Below are 20,098 nucleotides of genomic sequence, written 5' to 3' on the forward strand. Positions count from 1 at the left end.
TCCTCATGACTTGCTCAGCTTGCTTTGTTATAGAACCCAGGACTACCAGCCCAGGGAGGGCACCACCCACAATGGACTGGGCACTCTCCCATCAATTACTAAATTTAAAAATGCCCTACAGGCTTACCTATAGCCCAATCTTTTGTTTGTTTGTTTATTTTTTGTCTTGTTTTGTTTTTTGAGACAGGATTTCTCTGTGTAGCCTTGGCTGTCCTAGAACTCGATCTGTAGACCAGGCTGGCCTTGAACTCACAGAGACTCACCTGCCTCTGCCTCCCAGTGCTGGGATTAAAGGCGTGTGTCACCACCGCCTGGCCTATGGCCCATTCTTATGCAGGCATTTTCTAGTGATCCCCTCTTCTCAGATGACTTTAGCTTGTGTCAAGTTGACATAAAACAATCCAGCACACCTAGAAATCAGTTGTGAGGCCCCTCAGGAACCTGTGTACCTGGCTGAGTTGTTCCCAAGGTTTGGACACATCACCCCTTTTCTCTCAGTGACCTCAGTAGGAAGTTGTTTTCAGGGCCACAGTGAAGGAAACTGGAAATCATTAAGTATTAGTCACCCATGAGTCCACTTTCCTTTCCAGTAACAAAGACCAGAGACAATCGACTTAGAAAGAGAAAATGTTTCCTCTGGCTCACGGTTTCAGTGTTCTGGGCCTGTGGCCATACGTGACAGTGGGGGCATGTGGCAAGTCTAAACTGCTTACTTTGTGGTCACGAAGGAGGAGAGAGGGAAAGGAGGGAGGGTTGGGGGGATTCAGGCCATTTTATAGCCTTAAGTTGTTCGGCTGGCCCTGCGATGGTTAATATTGGTGGTTTACTCAGCAGACCTGGAACAGCCTGGAAGAGGAGCCTGTGAGGGTCTGTGGCCTGTGGGTGTGTCGTTTGGGGAGTTTCTAGATTGGGTAGGAAAACCCACCTTAACTGTAGGTGATACCGTGCCAAGGACTGTGGTTTAGATGCCATGTAACTTGCTACATCAGCTCCTGCTGCCTTGACATCCCCCACGGAGGACTGAACCCTAGAATTGTGAGTCTAAATAAACCCTTCATTAAGTTGCTTCTGTCAGAGTGTCTTACCATAGCAACAGAAAAGGGAACTAAGTCAAGGCCCCGCCTCTTACATATTCTCCCACCAGGTAACAGACAGCAGACAGCAGGTGGAGACAGGCAAGAGGGTCAGAGGACTCCAGCGTGGTCATTCTCACTGTTCACGGTTCAGTGTATCTAACATGGGCAGGCGGGGGCCTCCCTGTGATCTTTACTCCCTCTCCTCCACCTTTTCCCCCCATTCCCCTCTGTCTCTCTGTCATGTGTTGGTGCTTAAGATAAACTACAAGACCCATTCCAGAGAGGAGGCAGTAATCCACCCTCAGTGGGCCTGGTGACCTCCCTCTAGGCCTGCCCCTTGAAGCTCCATCACTTCCAGAGCAGCTGTGAATTACTCACACCACTTGGTCCCTTGGGGTCATCAGATGCCCGACTAGTGAGCATTTGGTTTTTATACTAGAGAATTTGACTGCTATAGCCAATGAGAAAGCAAATGCCAGCAGCTTCCCAAGAGAATCTTATTTCTCTATCAACATTACATTTAAAAATCTCCCAAACATCCAGAGGAACTGAGAGAACCTCACGGTCAGTCCTGTGTGCGAGCCACCTGGAGCTCAGCATTGTATCTCATCCAGCCCATCTTATCTTCCACCTCTGTCCTTCCCTCTCTGCACACATCCGTCCATCTCAGTCACCCCCCAACACTGCCGCCTGCAGCTCACTGCGTTCCCCTGTGTGTTCGTGGCATTCAGAAGTGAAATCGATCTGTACGGGGACGCACAGACTGAAGCCGGCTGGGCAGTGGTTCTGATGAGTGTGTGTCACAGACTCCTCTGTCCACAGAGTGAAGGCAATTTGAACTTAATGCAGTTTTCTTTTCTAAGTGCTGGCTTTGAAATGCCCCTGCCATGTGAGATAAGACTCCACTGTAAATGGAACCTTATGAAATTTCTCTTCCTGTGTCTTATTTTGCTTCAGACCATGAAAAACAGGAGGCAGGGAATCTGGAAACAACGAACTTGAAGCAATGCACAGGGTGATGAAAGCTTTAGTGTGGAAGGCCTGGGTTCAAATCCCAGCTCAGCCACTGTAGCCTATAGGATCCTAGGCAGTGAACATAGCTTGCCTGCCTCAGTTTTCCCACCTGTAAAGTAGAGATGAAGAAAGAAGCTACTTTGTAAGTCTGCTCTGCATGGAATGGATGAACAAGTTATATCATGTGGAACTACCTATTAGAGCTTTGCTGCCGCTGAGGAAATACTCCAGCTGGCTTCCAACTCGTTCCACAATGCTGCTAGCAGACAGGAAAGAGGGGTCTTGTATCTGACATGCTCACTTTGCAAACTTGGTGCGCAATGACTTTGTGGGTTCTGTGGTTTTGTGTCCCAATCCCTTCTGAGTAGCTTTGGCCCTGTTGGACTTCTGTCCAGAAATTTAATGGCTGTCAGGATTCTCACCATGACATCACCAGACAATGTCAGTGGGAACTTGTGTTTCCATAAAATGATTCAAAGTGAAAGAGCTGGAGCAGATGAGTTAGTCTCTAATTGTGTGGGGTTTGCACTGCCGTGTTCTCATGGCCTTGATTCATATAGTACCACTTTATTGGTGCCCAATTACATCAGACCCATTAGTTCTCTCTTGGCTTCTTAGCCAAGTCCAAAGCTTTCCTTTAACTGATGTTGGCTGAATAACTCACTGCAGTGGTCTGTAAAATGAAGATCAGGGAAAGCATTCTCTAGGGAAAGGCTCCTTATCTATCCAGACCTACTTTGCTGGACTTCCGAGATAAGATTCATTCTTTTTTTTCTTTCATTCCCCTCCACCTACTGGTCAGTGGTTGGGGGCCTGTATGGCAGACATGAGAGCTGGGTGAGGGAGCTCACATCTGGACTCTCAGCACTTGAAGACTGAGCAGAAGGTTTACAGAGTATTAGGCTATCTCGGGCTACAGAGTGAGGAGATGATGGATGGATGGATGGATGGATGGATGGATGGATGGATGGGCAGACAGGTGATAGACAGACAGACAGATAGATAATACAAGATGAAGAACGGAAGGGAGGGAGGGAGGGAGGAGGGACGGACGGACAGATGGACGGATGGAGAGAGAGAGATTGATGGATATGGTAGTGTACACCCATAATCCCGGCACTTAGGAGGTGGATTCAGGAAGACAAGAAGCTCTAGGCCAGTCTGGGCTACATGAGATCCTATCTGTAAGTGGAAAGATATCAAAACAAAACAAAAAGACAGTTCCTGCTCTCTAGAATCTTGTAACCCCACACTCTACAGGCTGAGGCAGAAGGATGAAAAGTTTGAGGATTGATACCAGCTGGGCTACAGAGCAAGACTGTCTCAAAAAAAAAAAAAACTATTTTAATCACCTGAACTAAAAAATTCACAAATCAAAAATTTTTTTTTTTTCGAGACAGGGTTTCTCTGTGTAGCTTTGGAGCCTGTCCTAGAACTTGCTTTGTAGCCCAGGCTGGCCTCGAACTCACAGAGATCCGCCTGCCTCTGCCTCCCGAGTGCTGGGATTAAAGGCATGCGCCACCACTGCCCGGCCACAAATCAAAATTTTAAAACAGAGATCTTAGAATCTACTTGTAAATGTAAATGCAAGCATTTATCCGTAATCATGTGGGTCACAGTAAACTCAGGACCAAGAGTGGGTGGATTCTGTTGGTGCGCTGCTGTGGCACAGCCTGGGGTGTCCTTCTATGTTTACTCTCAGTATTTCTCATAATGATAAAACACATTTCAGCAGGATCCATGACGTCTAGGGTGATTACTATACTTCCCAGCCTCCTTTGCTGGTCCTTGTGACCATGTGACCAGTTCACATGGAAATTCTCTGAACTTCCTGTTTCTCGGCAGGCCCCAGAGGAAAGACCGGCCCTCCTCCAGTGTGGGTGGCAGTTTGCTGGGTTTTCTCATTCTTTTTCTTTCTTTTATTACCTCTCGTGTGGTGTGGGGAGAGAGCACACGCCTATGCGTGCACACAGAGGCTACCAGAGGACAGTGGGTCTCTTACTCAGCCGCTCTTCACCTCATTCCCTTGAGACGGTCTCTCACTTGAGACAGGGTCTCTCACTTGAACCTGGAGCTAGACTGGTGACCAGCAAGTCCCACACACCTCCTGTCTCTGCCCAACACAGTGCTGGGTTGCGGTGTGAGGTGCGGTGAGTTTCTGTAGCAACTGCTCTTACCCACCGAGGCACCTCCCCAGCTCCTAGGTATGCTTGCTTTCTGTCTTTCTAAAGGATATTTCATTGACTTGTTTGTTTGTTTGTCGTGGGGGGGGGGGGTGTTCATGTGTGCCACAGCGTAAATGTGGAAATCGGAGGACAAGGTGGGTTCTCTCCTACAATGTGGATTCTAGGATTTGAACTCACGTCATTAGGCTTGGTGGCAAGCACCTTTACTCTCTCAGCCATCTCACTGGCCTCCTAGGTATGTTTTCTTTTTCTTTCTTTCTTTTTTTTTTAAAGGTTTATTTATTATGTATACAGTGAGTGTTCTGTCTGCAGGCCAGAAGAGGGCACCAGATCTCATTACAGATGGTTGTGAGCCACCATGTGGTTGCTGGGAATTGAACTTAGGACCTCTGGAAGAACCGCCAGTGCTCTTAACCTCTGAGCCATCTCTCCAGCCCCCCTAGGTATGTTTTCTGATGGTTGTTACAGTATTTGGATGTGACTGTCCAGAGCCACGGTAGCCATATTGAATCAGGAGAGCAAAGCTGTGGCTGGCGGAGGAGAGAGATGGAAGAAACACGATGCTGTGGGTGAACCACTGAAAAGAACAAGCAGGGGCCATTGCAGCTCTACATATGGAAAGAACGTGTCCTTATTGTCTGTGTCACTCTTCTGACAGCTGCACTGAGGACGTCCTAGCCAGGCATGGTGGCCCATGAGGCTTGTGACCTTGCTCACCACTAGCTCTCCAGTCTCATCTCCCCAACCTTTTCCCCACACTTCAGACCTACTAATAGCCAAACCAGCTTCTTCAGGACTCTGCTCTAGAGGGTGACCCTCTCCAACCTGGCTGTTATCAGTTCTTCCAAAGTCAACTCAGCGGGTAGCTTCTCCAAGGAACTTTTGGTCCCAGACCAGCTCAGATCCATCTGGCCACATTTGTACTCATGGACCTTAGCTACTTCCCTTGATTCTTAGGCAGGGCACCTCTAATGACCACTCACTCCACTCACTTGCACGGTTGGAAAGACTCAGCTGCCACCCCACTCCTGCCTCAAACTGAACACTTTCTTCATGAGGTGCCAACCAATGGTCCAGACTTGCCAAGACTCTGGCTTCGTCATAGCACCCTGTGGGTACTCTCTGTCCAGGGATTGGCAGGGGATGGGAAGGAGCTGTGAGCTCTATGCATGCAGCCTCTATGGACAGCAGAGAACCAGCCCAGTTTGTTGCAATGCTTCCTTGGGCTCATTTTCCAAGGAAACATTTGCAGGTGAGTGTAGCTTGTGGTCTGCTTCCCAGGGAACAGGAAAGGCCTTTGCATCCCATGCCACCACCCTCCATCCCCCCACCCCTGCTGCCCTATGACCCTCCTCCTTCCCAAATCTGAGCTGCCAGGAAGAGACTCACTCATTCTATGACCTCAGGCCCTGTGGGAATTCAACGGATCCTGGGAACAGAAGCAACAGCTGTCCTTTCATCCAGGAATCCCAGAAGCTGGAGGCCTCACAGCAGCTCTGGGCCCTCCCATCAGCTGGTCAGCTGGAACCCGACATTTTCAGCCGTCCACTCCCCAAATGGGCTAGCTTCCCTGCCTCCTGACTCACGTGGTTTCTGTGGCTGGAAGGCTTTTGCCTATTCCAGAGTTTCTGATGTTTAAAACTTCTGTTTATTTCTCAATCCTGCTTCCCCAGGGCTCCCCTGTCCCGTTCAGATGCATTAAGAGAGAAGATTGGATTGAGCCAATTGGGTTGGTTTGAATGAAAATGCCCCTCATAGGCTCATAGGGAATGGTGCTACTAGGAGGTGTGGCCTTGTTGGAAGGAATGTGTCATTGGGTGTGGGCTTTGAAGTTTCAAAAGCTCAAGTTAGTCCCTATGTCTCTCTCTTTCTGCTGTCTGCTCATCCAGATGTAGAACTCTCAGCTACCTCTTCAACACCATGCGGTGCTTCTCACCATGAGGATGGACTAAACCTCTGAACATGTAAGCCAGTCCCAATTAAATGTTTTCCTTTATAAGAGCTGCCCTGTTCATGGCGTCTCTTCACAGCAATAAAACCTGAACTAAAACAAGCTACTTAGTTGTTCATCCATTTATAGATCATTATTGGTAGTGTTATGTGTCAGGTCCTGTTTTCATTGGCTTCTCTGGGCCGAGTCTGTGAGTCTTAAATGACCTGCATTAACTCACCATCACTAGCTCTACCCTCTGCAGGGACAGAGTGGGGTATGTGTGGTGTTTTTGGTGTGGTGTGAGTGGCAGGACAAAAAATTGTTTTTGAGACAGGGTCTCATGTATTCCGGGCTAGCCTTGAACTCTATGTAACTAAGGATGACCTTGAACCTTTGATCCTCCTGCCTCCACTTCTTGAGTGATGGTATTGCAGGTGTGCACCACCATGTCTGGTCTGTGTGGTACTAGGGACCAAACCTAGGACCTTGAATAAGCTAGACAAGCATTCTACTAATTGAGTCACATCTCTCGCCCTAAAGATAACTTAAAAACCAGCAGTGTGGCCGGGCGGGTGGTGGCGCACGCCTTTAATCCCAGCACTCGGGAGGCAGAGGCAGGCGGATCTCTGTGAGTTCGAGGCCAGCCTGGTCTCCATAAGCGAGTTCCAGGAAAGGCGCAAAGCTACACAGAGAAACCCTGTCTCAAAAAACCAAAAAAAAAAAAAAAAAAAAAAAAAAAACCAGCAGTGTGTCACTTATCACCTATAGTTTGAGAGTCACAGGAAAGTGTATAGGAAAAGATGCTGAGTGAAGGTTCCAGAAGACTCCAACGTCACATAGCAGAGGACCAAGGGAACTGTTGGCCTAGGTCCCACCAGGGAGCTGCTTACAGAGTCAAGGCTGCTGCAGGTGGAGGCTTCAGAAAGACCCTGTCTTTGAATCCTACCACACCAGCAGAACTGGTGTTCCCACACTACAGAATGTGGGCATGGAAGAAGGGCTAGAATGAATGGCTGGTGAATGGAGCTACAGCAACCACCTAAAAACTGCAGACTTCCACGCAACAGCACCACCGTTCTGTCCTCTTCCTCAGATGTCACATGCTCCCTGACATTGGCATTCCCGTGTTTGTTTCCCTCACCTGGGCTGGCATCTCCGAGTTTCTGCTGCTCACACTCCTGTTCATCCATGCATTCATTCAATCAGGCCCTCAAGTACCTAGTGTGGCAAAGGCTGTCGGAGTGCTGAGATGGAAGCAGCAGAGACTCCGCCTTCAGAACCTCACCTGTCATGAGGCAGGTGGACCCAAACCTGACTTCCCGGGATGCTCCTTTGCTGTCTTCTCCAACAACGTGTCAGGGAGTAGAGAGCCCAGAGGGTAAGAACCTTGCTCCGGAATCAGGTGTGCCTGATGTGTAGCCTGGGACAACCCTGTTATCCTCTCTCAGCCTCAGTTTCCCTAGACTGGAAATGGCACCAGCCTCACTGAATACTCTCTGAGCGTTTCAGGAGGTGGTGCTCAGTGCGGGCTGTCCCCTAGTAGGCACCTGACACAGACCTGCCAGACTGTCCATCAAGCTGACCACCTGTCACCTCCCCTGGCCCTCCTGTGTGAAAGCAGACACTTCTTTCTCTTCGTCCCTTTCTGCTGTCAGGACACGGAGGGATGTGTTTTGCATAGCCTTGCTGGGCTGCTAGGATCCAAGTGTGCTGCCCTTCATCACGTATTGAACATTAATAGAGACTTAAAAAAAAACAACTTTGCTTACTTCACTTACTTTTTTACTTTTTTATTTACTCTTTGTGTCTTTCACATTATGTCTCTCAATCTCACCCATGCACTCACCCCCTAAAATAAAACAAAACAAAGTTTAAGAGAAGAAAGGGGGAAAAATGAAGTGGAGAATCTCATCATGGAAGCTGTAGTGTGACACAGTGAGTCGCGCAGTAAACCCCTTTATCCATACATTTTCACAGGCGGACGTTCATTGTAAAGGATCATTGGTCTGATTCGAGGCCCCTGGTCTCTGCTGCACCATCGACCCTGGGCCCTCACTGGGACTCTTCCTGGACATCTCGTTGCTGCCCTGTGTTGTGGAGATCCTGCAGCCCTGGATCTGCAGGACTGGTCCCCCCACCCCCACCCTATCCTCCAGCAGATCACAAATGGACTGAATGTTGGGTTGGGTAAACACATAACCCTGGTTCTGGGCCTGGGTAGTTGCAGGGTTGGTCAGCCCACCAAGCTCTCCCTTGTCCTCACCAGGGTGAGCTCTCCAGCATTGCCCTGGCTAGGTCACCCCTTGCAGTGATGAGCAAGGGGTGGGGCCAGTTCTGCTTTCATGCCCTCAGGGCCGGTTCTCCCACACCTACACCTTCAGGGCCAGCTCTAATGGAGATTTTCTTTTAATGAAAAAAAATTATCTGAAGTCTACGGAACTGATCTTCTCTGAAGTCACCTACTCTGTGTGGACTTTTTTATTCTGCAACCTCAGAATGTCAATGTCTCCTTTTCTTTCAAGGTCCCTTCTGCCTGGCACACTTAAGAACCTGCAGATGTGGGTGGTAAAGGAAGCAATGGACTAACTTGTGTTTGGTCCAACACCAACAGCAGATGCTCCAAGTGCCAAGCTCTGAGGCTCTAGCTTGAGCCCTTTGGAGAAAATGCTCCAAAGAAACAGGTGCCGTCAAAGAAGCAGGAACTCATCATCACTCAGCACAGCTGGGTGAGTACAGGTGGCCTATGTACTCATTATATCTCATTGTGACCAAATACCCCCCAAAAAGCAACTTAAAGGAGGAAGGGGTTGGTTGGGGCTCACTGATGGAGAGGGCAGTTCATCATGATAGGAAGGCATGATTGTGGTGATACATTGTGTACCTTAATAACCTTGCCTGAGGTCAGAGGACAGAGCCAGCCACTAGATTAGACATAGAAGTCAGGCATGAGGAAACAGGAACTCACTCTTTTAGGCTGAGGATTTCGTAGAGGTAAGAACTAGTGGCTGGCTGCTCTGCTTCTCTGATCTTTCAGCTTTCACCCTGATATCTGGCTCTGGGTTTTTTATTAAAAGACCATCTAAGATTCGAACAACACACCGTGGTGGCAGACGGCTGCTTGTTCTCGGGTAGGTGATTGGGTAGCAGACGGAGGTGAATGCTGGCTCTGGGTTGGCTTCCTTCCCCACGCTTGTTTTTTTTTTTTTTTCTTTTTTTCTTCAGTCTAGGATGCTAGCCCACAGGATGGTGCCGACTATGTTCGGGGTGGGTCTTCCCTCTCCAGGTGAACCTCTCTGGAAACACCGTCACAGACAGACCCGGAGTTTTGTTTCCTTGGTGGATTACAAATGCAGACAAGTTGACAGTGAAGACCGACCATCGCATTCCTAAAAAAGACACGCTCACACATGAATATTACCTTATTTGGAAAAAGGACATAATTTTTGCAGATATAATTAAAGATCTTTGAGTTAAAAACTCATAAATTAAGCATCTCTTGATGAAGTCCAGGGTATTACCCAGGTAGACACAAAATAAAAAATAGGCATCCTTGTAAGAAACAGGAAAGGAGTTGGGCAGGGGTGGTTCATGCCTTTAATCTCAGCATTCAGGAGGCAGAGGCAGGTGGATCTCTGTGAGTTCAAGGCTAGCCTGGTCTACAGAGTGAGTTCCAGGACAGCCAGGGCTATAGAGAAACTCTGTCTTGAAAAACCAGAAAGAAAGAAAAGAAACAGGAAAGGCAACAGAGTCCCAGAGGAGATCCATGTGTGGGCATAGGCAGGAACTGAAGTTTTACAGCCACAAACCTGGACTGCCTGGAGCATCAGGAGGTAGAAGAGGCAGGAAGGATCCTTTCCTTGGAGCTGACCCAGCCCTGCTGACACCTTGCTTTCAGAATTTTGTTCCAGGAAACTGGAAGCAGAGCCATTGTTTTCTTGTTACTGTGACAGAGTGCCCAACAAGCAGCTTAAGGGACCACAGTGTGGTGGTTTGAATGAGGTGCCCTCAAAACATTCTCAGGCACCAGTATACCTGTCACTCCAGTTGGTGACACTTTTGGGGTAGGTATAGGAGGTGTGTGACCTAGCAGGAGGAAGTATGTCACTGGGAGCAGACTTGAGGTTTCAAAAGCCTCGTGCCATTTCCAGTGATCTCTTTCTGCCTCTTGGTTGGAGATGTGAGCTCTCCAGCTCTTCCTGCTGCCACGCCTACTTGTGGGGGTCCCTGCAAGCATCACAGCCGCTCAATCCGCAGGAGGTAAGAAGGAAACCTGGTTCAGGGTGACTTAGTTAGCTGGGAGCTGCTTCAAACTTCTGGAGTCTGAAACCAAGCGAGTTTATTTCAGAGATGTTTAAGTCTAGTACAGTTTTGGAAAAAAGTTTCCTAGTAACAATGATCCCATTCTCATGCGCACAATAAAGCTTAAGGTATGACTACACCAAAACTCTTTTGCAAAGTCCATGTGATCTCTACCATGAAGATGGGTTTTATAGCTTAAGGGCTAGGATCTGGAGAAAGTGGAAAGGTCAGCAGGCTATAAAGTACATGAGACATCTCCCCTAAGGAAAGGTTCTATTGCCTGAGAAACAAAGCTAAAGATTAAGGTCTAGGGAAGGAGAGGCGGGATAAACATTCCAGGGGATCTGGGTGGGGCCTGGCCCTACAGATAGCAAAGGTCACCAGGTCATTAACAACATCTGCTCCCAGCCTTCTGGGTGGAAAACCCGGTTTCCATTTCCTCCACTGAGGAGACAACCCTGCGTGATTGACATGCCTAGTTTCTCCCGGGCTTATCTGTTTGCACTTGTGCCCTCTACACCTGCCCTCTCCCACGCCTCTCTGCTGTGATGATGACGGACTCTGGTCCCTCTGGGCCATAATTCCTAATAACCTTTCCTTCCATAAGTTGCCATTATCATGGTGTTTTGTCACAGCAACAGAAAAGTAACCAATACAGGAAGGAAGGACTTATTTGGCTTGTGGCTTAGAGTCTATCAGCGGCACAGTCTATCATGGAGGAAAAGGCATGGGGGATGGGATAGACTTGTTCACATCCAGAAGGATCAGGAAGCAGAGAGCTCTGGTGGGGTGGGAACAGTGCATAACCCTCAAAGGCACCCCTATCCCCACCCCATGACTCACCTCTTGCAGCCACACCTCCCGTGCCGAGGTTCCACGGCCTCCCCCAACAGTCCTGCCCGCTGAAGACCAAGGGATCAAACCTTATCCTGTGTGGCCATTGACACCCAAACCACAGCACTGAGCGAACACCTGGGTGGTTTCAAGCCATCCGGTGTGTGGTGACTTCACAGCGGTCACAGGAAACTGAAACACTCAGCGAATACAGCCAAGAGCGGCGTGCTTTGTTCCAGAATGGACCCTGGTGGTCCTCTAGATGATGACACCCTTAGTGTGTGCAAGTATAGTCTGTGATGTTCTCGAAACAACAAGATTGCTAAGGAAAGCTTCTTGAGGAATGCAACCTGCTATTAAGCAAATGCCCAACCGTATTTATCAGAGATTACCATGTCTTGGAGGACACTGTGCTGGGAGCCAGGGATACGTTAGTGAGCAGACACAGGTATGCTTCTGTAGCACCTTTCAGAAGGACAAAGGAGTAAATCACAGAATAGATGACATATACTCCACATCCCTGAGTACCCAGGGGGATGACACATACTCCGCATCTCTCAGTATCGGAAGGGAGTTGTTTTAGGACCACTGTAGTTACTAAAACCCAAAGGCAGAGTATGTATGTAACCTCTGACTTTAAATCATCTCTAGATGACTTGTGATAGATGCCTCAAACAATGTCAAGTACAGTACAGTCCTCTCTCTCTGTCTCTTTCTCACTCTCTCTCTCTCTCTCTTTCTCTCTCTCTCTCTCTCTCTGTCTCTCTCTCTCTCACTTTCTCTCTGTCTCTCTGTCTGTCTGTCTCTCTCTCTGTGTCTCTCTCACTTTCTCTGTCTCTCTCTGTCTCTCTGTCTCTCTGTCTCTCTCTCTCTCTCTCTCTCTCTCGTGTGCGTGCACGCGCCTGCGAAGCCACAGCATGTGATGTGGGTAGAGGTCAGAGGGCAGCAACAGTCATAAGTTTTCTCCTTCCACTGGAGGAGAACTGAATTGAGATGCATGCTGCTGCTCCTGGCTTTTTATGGGTTTGTGGAGGTTTGAACTCCAGTTGTCATGAGTTTGAGGCAATTACTTTACCCATCTCCCTAGTCCCAGATGAAAATGTTAAACATTTTCAACACATAGCTTGTTGAATCCAAGGATGTAGAGAGCTAACTTTCATGTAGCAGGGGGTGAATGATGTTTAGAAGGAAAATAAAGTGGGGTGTGAGAACAGAGAGTGATGGGGACTGCTGTCTTAGGGTCATGGGTTAAAGAAGGTGTCCCTGATAGCAGGATTTTGAGTAAAAATGTGGTAAGGGAGTGAGCTGAGTCACTTGTCAGGGGACAGGACCTTGGTCAAAGGGAAGGGCAAGGGTAGAGGAGGGGACAGCGTAGAGAATAGTAAGGATGTTGTGCTGGCTGCTTCTTGTCAACTTGACACAAGCTAGAGTCATGTGGGAAGAGGGAACCTTTACTGAGGAATTGCCTCTGTGGTCAGTTGAATAACAATGGCCCCCATTGGCTCACATATTTAAATGTTTAGTCACCAGGGAGTGGAACTCTTAGAAAGATTAGAAGGATTAGGAGGTGTGGCCTTGTTGGAAGAAGTGTGTCACTGGGGATGGACTATGAGGCTTCAAAAGCCCATGCCAGGCCCAGTGAGTCTCTTTCTCTTTGCTGCCTGTGAATCAGGATGTAGCTCAGTGGCTTCTCCAGCATCATGTCTGCCTGCATGCCACCATGCTCCCCTCACTATGGTAATGAACTAAACTCTAAAACTATAAGCAGGCTCCTAGTTAAATGCTTTCTTTTATAAGAGTTGCTGTGGTCATGGTGTCTCTTCACAAAAACAGAACAGTGATTAAGACAGCCTCCATCAGATTGGCCTGTGGGGGCATTTTGTTGACTAATGATCGATGTGGGAGGTCCCAGTCTACTATGGGTAGTAACACCCCTGGGCAGGTGGTCCTGGGCTGAATAAGAAAACAGGGCAAGCAAGCCATGGAGAGCAAGCCAGTAGGTAGCATTCCCCCATGGTCCTTGCTTCAGTTCCTGCCTCCAGATTCCTGCCTTGTTCTTGCCCTGACTTCCCTCAGCGATGGAATGTGACCTGGAAGTTGTTCTTGATCAGTGTTTTACCAAAGCAACAGAAAAACAAACTAAAATAGATGGGAAACAGCAAGGAAAGGGAACAGAAAGCCTAAAAACAGGTATGTGACTAGAGTTCTGAAGGACAGGGAGTTGTGGAGAAGAGAGAGAGAGAGCACAGGAAAGGATGATGATGCACCATGTACTTTCAGCAGGGTCTTAGAGATAGGGGTCCAGGTTCTGGGGATTTTATTCTGAACAAATAGAAAGTGTGACAAGTTTCTGTTGTGGAACATTCCTTTACACTGTGTGAAGATGTGTTACTGTGATTGGTTTAATAAAGAGCTGGATGCTCATTAGCTAGGCAGGAAGAGGTTAGACGGGACTTCTGGGGGCAGAGAGCTCTGTGCAGAAGAAAAGGCAGAGTGGCCAGCCAGGCACAGAGGAATCAGGATGGGCAGTACAGAGTAAAGGGAACTGAGCCACATAAAGGAATGTAGATTTTAAAATATGGGTTAACTTAAGTTATAAGAACTAGTTAGGAACAAGCCTAAGCTATAGACTGAGCTTTCATAATTAATAATAAGTCTCTGTGTCATTTTTTTTTTTTAATGAGCTGGAGGGCCAAAGAAAAATTCTGCTACATATGGCGTCCAACATCTGGCCAGGTATGATCACATAAGGCTAGAAAAAGCTTAAAACGAACAAACAAAACAATACAAAAACCAGTTCAGAACACAGAGTCAGCCACAGCTTCCTGGTGACCATGTCTCTCAGGTAGGCTCAAAAGCATACAAAGATGTGGCTACCAGCCATTGCCCGGGGACTAGAGCCAGCTACCATGTGCCAGCACCATGCACTAAGCTGAGCCATGTGGTGGCTGACATAGCATTTTAAGATTTGTCTCACGTGATCAGACAATGCTTCAGATTCTCAGTAAAGACAGATCCAGATTGAAAAACCTCTAAACAGGTTACAGTGTGTTTGAAAATGGGCATAGGCTTAAAAAAGAAAAGAAAATAGGTATAGACAATCATAAAAAATAGTTTATAAATAATAAGATACAGCCTTTAAAGAGAGAATAAAATAATAGAAAAAGGATAAGCCACGTAAAGACGGAAAATACACAGAGAGTCTGGATTCTATATGGTGCCTGTTGACTTTAAATTTTTTGATTGTTGATGCATGAACAATAGCTGCTGAGAGACACTGGATTACGGAAACTGCTAAATTAAACCAACTTTAGTATAGTTTGTGCTTTCAGAGCAAGGGGACCAGACACTAATGAAAATGGGTGGTCCAGGTGATCCAGCCTCTCAGAGTGCTTCTGTTGCAGTTTCTTCAGAGTTCTACATCCAGAACAGCTTCAAGGCTGCTGGCTGAGATGGTCCAGCCTCACAGACTACTCCAGCCAGGACTGCAGACAAGCCTTGTGCTTTCCCATTGCACAGAGACTGGACAACAAATGTTACAGCTAGCTCTCCCTGGACGTGACCATTATTCTAATATTCTCAGTGTCCTTCAAAGATGCCAGCACCCCCAAACAACAGGAAACAGTCTAGAGCACATGAAGCCCACATTCCCAAGAGGTGGGGTGGGTAGTTTTTGGTCATTTGGTGGGTTATGGATGTTTGTTATCATTTAGGGGTTGGTTACAAGTTGTTATTGGTCATGGTCAGGAAAAAAGCTGAACAAAGGAGATTAGCTTCAGGGATCTTTTTCTGAAGGGAAAAAAAGGGGGGATATAAGTATATAAATGATGGGATAAAAATGTAGATTGTTGAGTCTACTTTTGAACAACCACTAGTCTCAAATATTTTACATTGGTATGGAATTCTTTTATATTGATACAAATTTAAGGTTATTTTTGTTATATTGTGTATATGTTTCTATTCTTATTTAAGGTATTATACCTATGCAGCTCATTTTAAAATGTAATGTAAAGTTTTAGTACTTGAAAGCTATTCAGAATAATTAAGAAATACAGATTAGTCATTAGTCATCTCACAATCAAATCTGTGGCCATGTTAGGTAAGTTTTCAAGGTTAAACAAATATATTTTAGATAGATAGATAGTCTTCAAAAACTTCAGAGACCTATAGAGTATGACATTTAAGATATTTTAATAACATCAGGCTTTTCATGACAATGAGACATGTCTTCTCCTGGCAGCACCAATCTACTTCAGAGAAGATGATGGGCATCAGAGAACCTCCATATGGAATTTACTTTCTATGTGACAGTTAGCCACTGGGCAAGGAACTGTCCTTCCCTTGACTGCTGACAGTATGCTATCCAAACTGGGTGAGCAGGACACAAAAGGTGAATGCTGAACTTTGCCAAGGCAAAGTAGGACAGTCGTTCAAAATTCCTGCTTCACAAAAAAGTCTGTCAGATATTCTAGGCCTGTAAGCTAAAGATAGATGCTCTGATGTTGCAGAGGAATCTTGGGTGACTGTCCATGCAGCCAGCTTTTTCTGTCATTTCTTATAGTTTTGGAAGTTGCTTGCTCTGCACATCCTGTTTAATCAGGTATATTATATACCTCTCGAGTCTGATGGAGTTGAAGATGAGATATAGTTACAGTTTTCTTTGTTACTAAATTAAAAAATAAACCCTCACAAAAGGTATAAAATGTATAAGGTTGAGAGACATAAAAGCTTAAATTCTTTATCTAAGAAAATGTTTTGAGGTTCAAAAAGATAGTTTTAAGATGGTAATACAAGTTATGATAAAAATGGTTTAGGTATAAAATTTTAAATTCATCAAGATAGGTAATAGAGTATTTTCTCCAAATATGCCAAATACAAATGGACTAGATATTGTAAATATAGTTCTTACTGATAATTGTTCTTATTGTATATAGTTTTACTGTGTTAGAGTTAAAAACCTTTCTTTTTTATTTAGACAAAAAGAGAAAAATGTTGTGGAATATTCCTTTACATTGTGAAGATGTGTCACTGTGATTGGTTTAATAAAGAGCTGAATGGCCGGGCGGTGGTGGCACACACCTTTAATCCCAGCACTCGGGAGGCAGAGCCAGGCGGATCTCTGTGAGTTCGAGGCCAGCCTGGTCTACAGAGTGAGTTCCAGGAAAGGTGCAAAGCTACACAGAGAAACCCTGTCTCAAAAAACCAAAAAAAAAATAATAATAATAATAAAAAAATAATAAAGAGCTGAATGGCCATTAGCTAGGCAGGAAGAGGTTAGTTAGGTGGAGCTTCTGGGGACAGAGAGTTCTGGGAAGAAGAAAAGGTGGAGTTGCCAGCAGATGCAGGAGGAGAAGTAAAAGCCACGAGTCACATGGCAACACATAGATAAATAGAAATGGGTTAATTTAAGTTATACAAACTAGTGGGACAAGCCTAGAAAAGCTATAGGCTGAGCTTTCATAATTAATAAGTCTCTGTAGTTTTTTGTGAGCTGGTAGCCCAAAGAGAAAGCCTGCTACAGTTTCAGAACAGAGCCCCTGTGGTTTGATCAGGTTGTAGAAAAGCCACTCTTGGTGCTGGGTCAGGAGTTTAGGGATCATGAACAGAGGAGGAAGGACCAGGTAGGGTGCTGCTGGAACAAGGCAGGCAAGTGAGGCAGATGGTTTTGACTACACTAGTGGGAACAAGCTTTACTTGAGGCTGAAACAAGTCTTAGAAATGTCAATTATTGATCCCAGTACCCAGTACTGTGCTGTGACTGAGCACCAAATACCCAGCACCCTGATTCTTTTTATTGTCCTTATTATTTTGCTTTGAAAAAATAGCAGTTTATTCTTAGACCTAAATTTGGGCATGTAGTCCACTCAGACCTAACAGTTCAGCAGACCAGGGATCTATGTGCCTTCACTATTTAAACATAAAATGTCCTCTGATGGTTCATATGTCATGGTTCCAAGTTGGTCTCACTATTCTAGGAGGTTAGTGAGACCTAGGTGGAAGGAAGTAGGTCACTGGGGTATGATTTTGAAGGAAATACCTGGTTTCTGCTTCCTATCCTGCCCACCATGAGATGAAGCAGCCCCTCCCCCTACTCCCGCCATCATGATGTTCCTTAACTCCTCCCACTTTGCTGTGGCCCATGCATGGAGCCCAGTGACCACTCAACCCTTGAAGCTGTGATCAGAGAGAAGGAAACCCAAATGGCTGTGATGGTGTACCCCTTTAATCCCAACATTCAGGAGACTGAGACAGGTGGATCTCTGTGACTTTGAGGCCAGCCTGGTCTACAGAGTGAGTTCCAGGACAGCCAGGGCAACATAGAGAGACCCTGTCTCAAAAAAAAGGAATTCTTTCTGTAACTATTCTGTCCAGTACTGAGGGAAATGCTGTGCAAAAATTACAAACGCTTTGTCCCCATGCTCAAGGTCAAGGGCAGCAAATCTACATGTGAACCTCAAGCTGAGATTTTGTGGGGGTTTTTTTTTTTTTTGGCATCCATTAACTATTTTTTTTTTTAAAAAATAGGGTCTTGCTCTACAGTCTAGGCTAGACTTGAACTCATAATTCCCCCTGCCTAAGCCTCCTGAGTGCTAGGATTATATGTGTATACTATTATGCTTGGTTTATGTTCTTAAATAGTTGGGAAAAAAATCAAATGGTTATATTTCAAAACATGAGAATATTTAGAAATTCAGGCTTCAGCATCTACAGAAAAGTAGTAGATTCAACTCCATCCACTCAGTGACATGCTTTCTGAAGCTGCTACAATGGCTTGGGTCAGGTGTCCCCCACACATGGAGATATTCTGACTCTAAAACATGGGTCAGACTTCATTCAAAAGTGTCTTTGCAGAGGTAAACAGTATGAGATGAAGTCATACTAGACTAGGGTGGTTCTTAAAGCTAATGATTGGCATCTTTCCCCCTCGCCCAGGGTCCTGGGTATTAAACCTGGGCCCTCACACATGCTGGGCAAATGCTCTACCACTGAGCTACATTCCAAGCCCTTTCTATAGTTTTCAAACTATTGACACATGTTCTTCCTAAATTGCCCATGCTGGCCTTGAATCCACGGTAGCCCAGGCAGGCCTGGAACTTGGGATCCTCTTGCTTTAATCATCCAAATGGCTGGGATGACAGGTCTGCACCACCACTTCTGGTGTGGCTGATTTTATTGTTTGTTTCTTGAGATGAGGCCTCACTCCAGCCCAGGCTGGTCTGGTATCAACTATGCAACTCAGTCTGGCTTCAAACTCATAGGATCCTCTTGCCTCAGTTTCCCAAGTGCTGAAATTACAGATGTGAGCCGCCATGCCCAGCTTACGACCGACTTATTTAAAAAACAGAGAGAGAGAGAGAGAGAGAGAGAGAGATTTGGAGATAGAGATGCCAGCAAACCCCCAGGGAAGAGATGACAGAGGTCCCAATGTTATGGCCACAGGCTAAGAAATGCTAAGGACTTCCAGGAGAGACTAGGACAGGCTAGTCTCCAGGGCTTTACTCGGAGGAAGAGCCTGGTCAGCCATGTGGTTTTGCTACAGAAGCCTCTAGAACTGTGAAAAAAGTATGTTTTTCTGATATTTTGAGACAGGATTTCACTATGTAGCCCAGGCTGGCCCTAAGTTTATGATCCTCCTGCCTCAATTTTCTGAGTATCAGGATTACAGGTAGCTGTCACCATGCCTGGTAGTCTCATGTTTAAGCCACTCTGTTTGTATGACTTTGTTCTGGTGGTCCCAGGAAGTGAGCAGAGCCTGACAGGGGCTACTGAGCAGACCTGAGCAGTTGTGGAAGTCTGGCTCACGATCTGAAACTATTCACAGGGTGGGTCCTCACAAAAGTGTTTGCCAACCTCTGAGCTACGGTGTGGCCATTATTTGGGTGGTAGGAGATAGTGTGCCACCATATCTAATAGGGGAAAATTAATTATCTAGTAAGTGTCACAACCCCTCCCTACTCTAGAGATGTGATGACCAGAGCAAAACAAGGTTAAGACATACGCGGGGCAGTCTCTGCTCTTCCCCACTTCTCTTCCTTCAACACTGTGACTTTCTCTGGGGGAACACCTCTGCCACAATGACCTTGCGTCCTGTTCCCAGGGCTGGGTACCCAGTGTATTAGTCAGCTTGGACTGACGGCAAATACCACAGGTTGAGTGACTTAAACAATGGGACTTTATCTGCTCCTGGGTCTGGAGGCTGGGAGGTGAAGGATGGACTTCTGCCGGGTTCAGCTTCTGAGGAGGGCTGCTTTCCCAGCTTGTAGGTGGACACCTCTCCCTGTGTCCCCATGATCTTTCCTTGTGAGTGTGTGCAGCCAGGCATGTGTATGCAGCCAGGCATCCGTGTCTCTTCACAAGACCATAGATCCTATCAGATTAGGGCCCCATCTTTACAACCTCATTTAACCTTAGTGAAACCCAAAGCCCTATCTCCAAATTCAGTCACCTTGGAGGCTGGGTTTCAACATAGAATTTGGAGATGGGAAGCACAACCCAGCGGGGGGCCATCAATGCCTTTTCCTACTTGGTCACTTTTCACACATGGCCTGACACTACCCGGAGGCATAGCATGAATTACAACTTTTGGGAAAACAAGACTCTCCTCCAGAAAAATGAGGCTAGGCTAGTCATGGCATATAGAGGTAACGTATCAAAGCACAGTCCATTCAGGAGAAACCAGAGTTAAGAGGCAGATGGAAAGCAGGTATACGAGGAATTATTGGACCTAGATCTAGCTGAACTTGAAGTAGGTTCAC

This window comes from Peromyscus californicus, unplaced genomic scaffold, assembly GCF_007827085.1.
Source record: "Peromyscus californicus insignis strain IS unplaced genomic scaffold, ASM782708v3 Scaffold_4__1_contigs__length_199733344, whole genome shotgun sequence".
Lineage (NCBI taxonomy): Eukaryota > Metazoa > Chordata > Mammalia > Rodentia > Cricetidae > Peromyscus > Peromyscus californicus.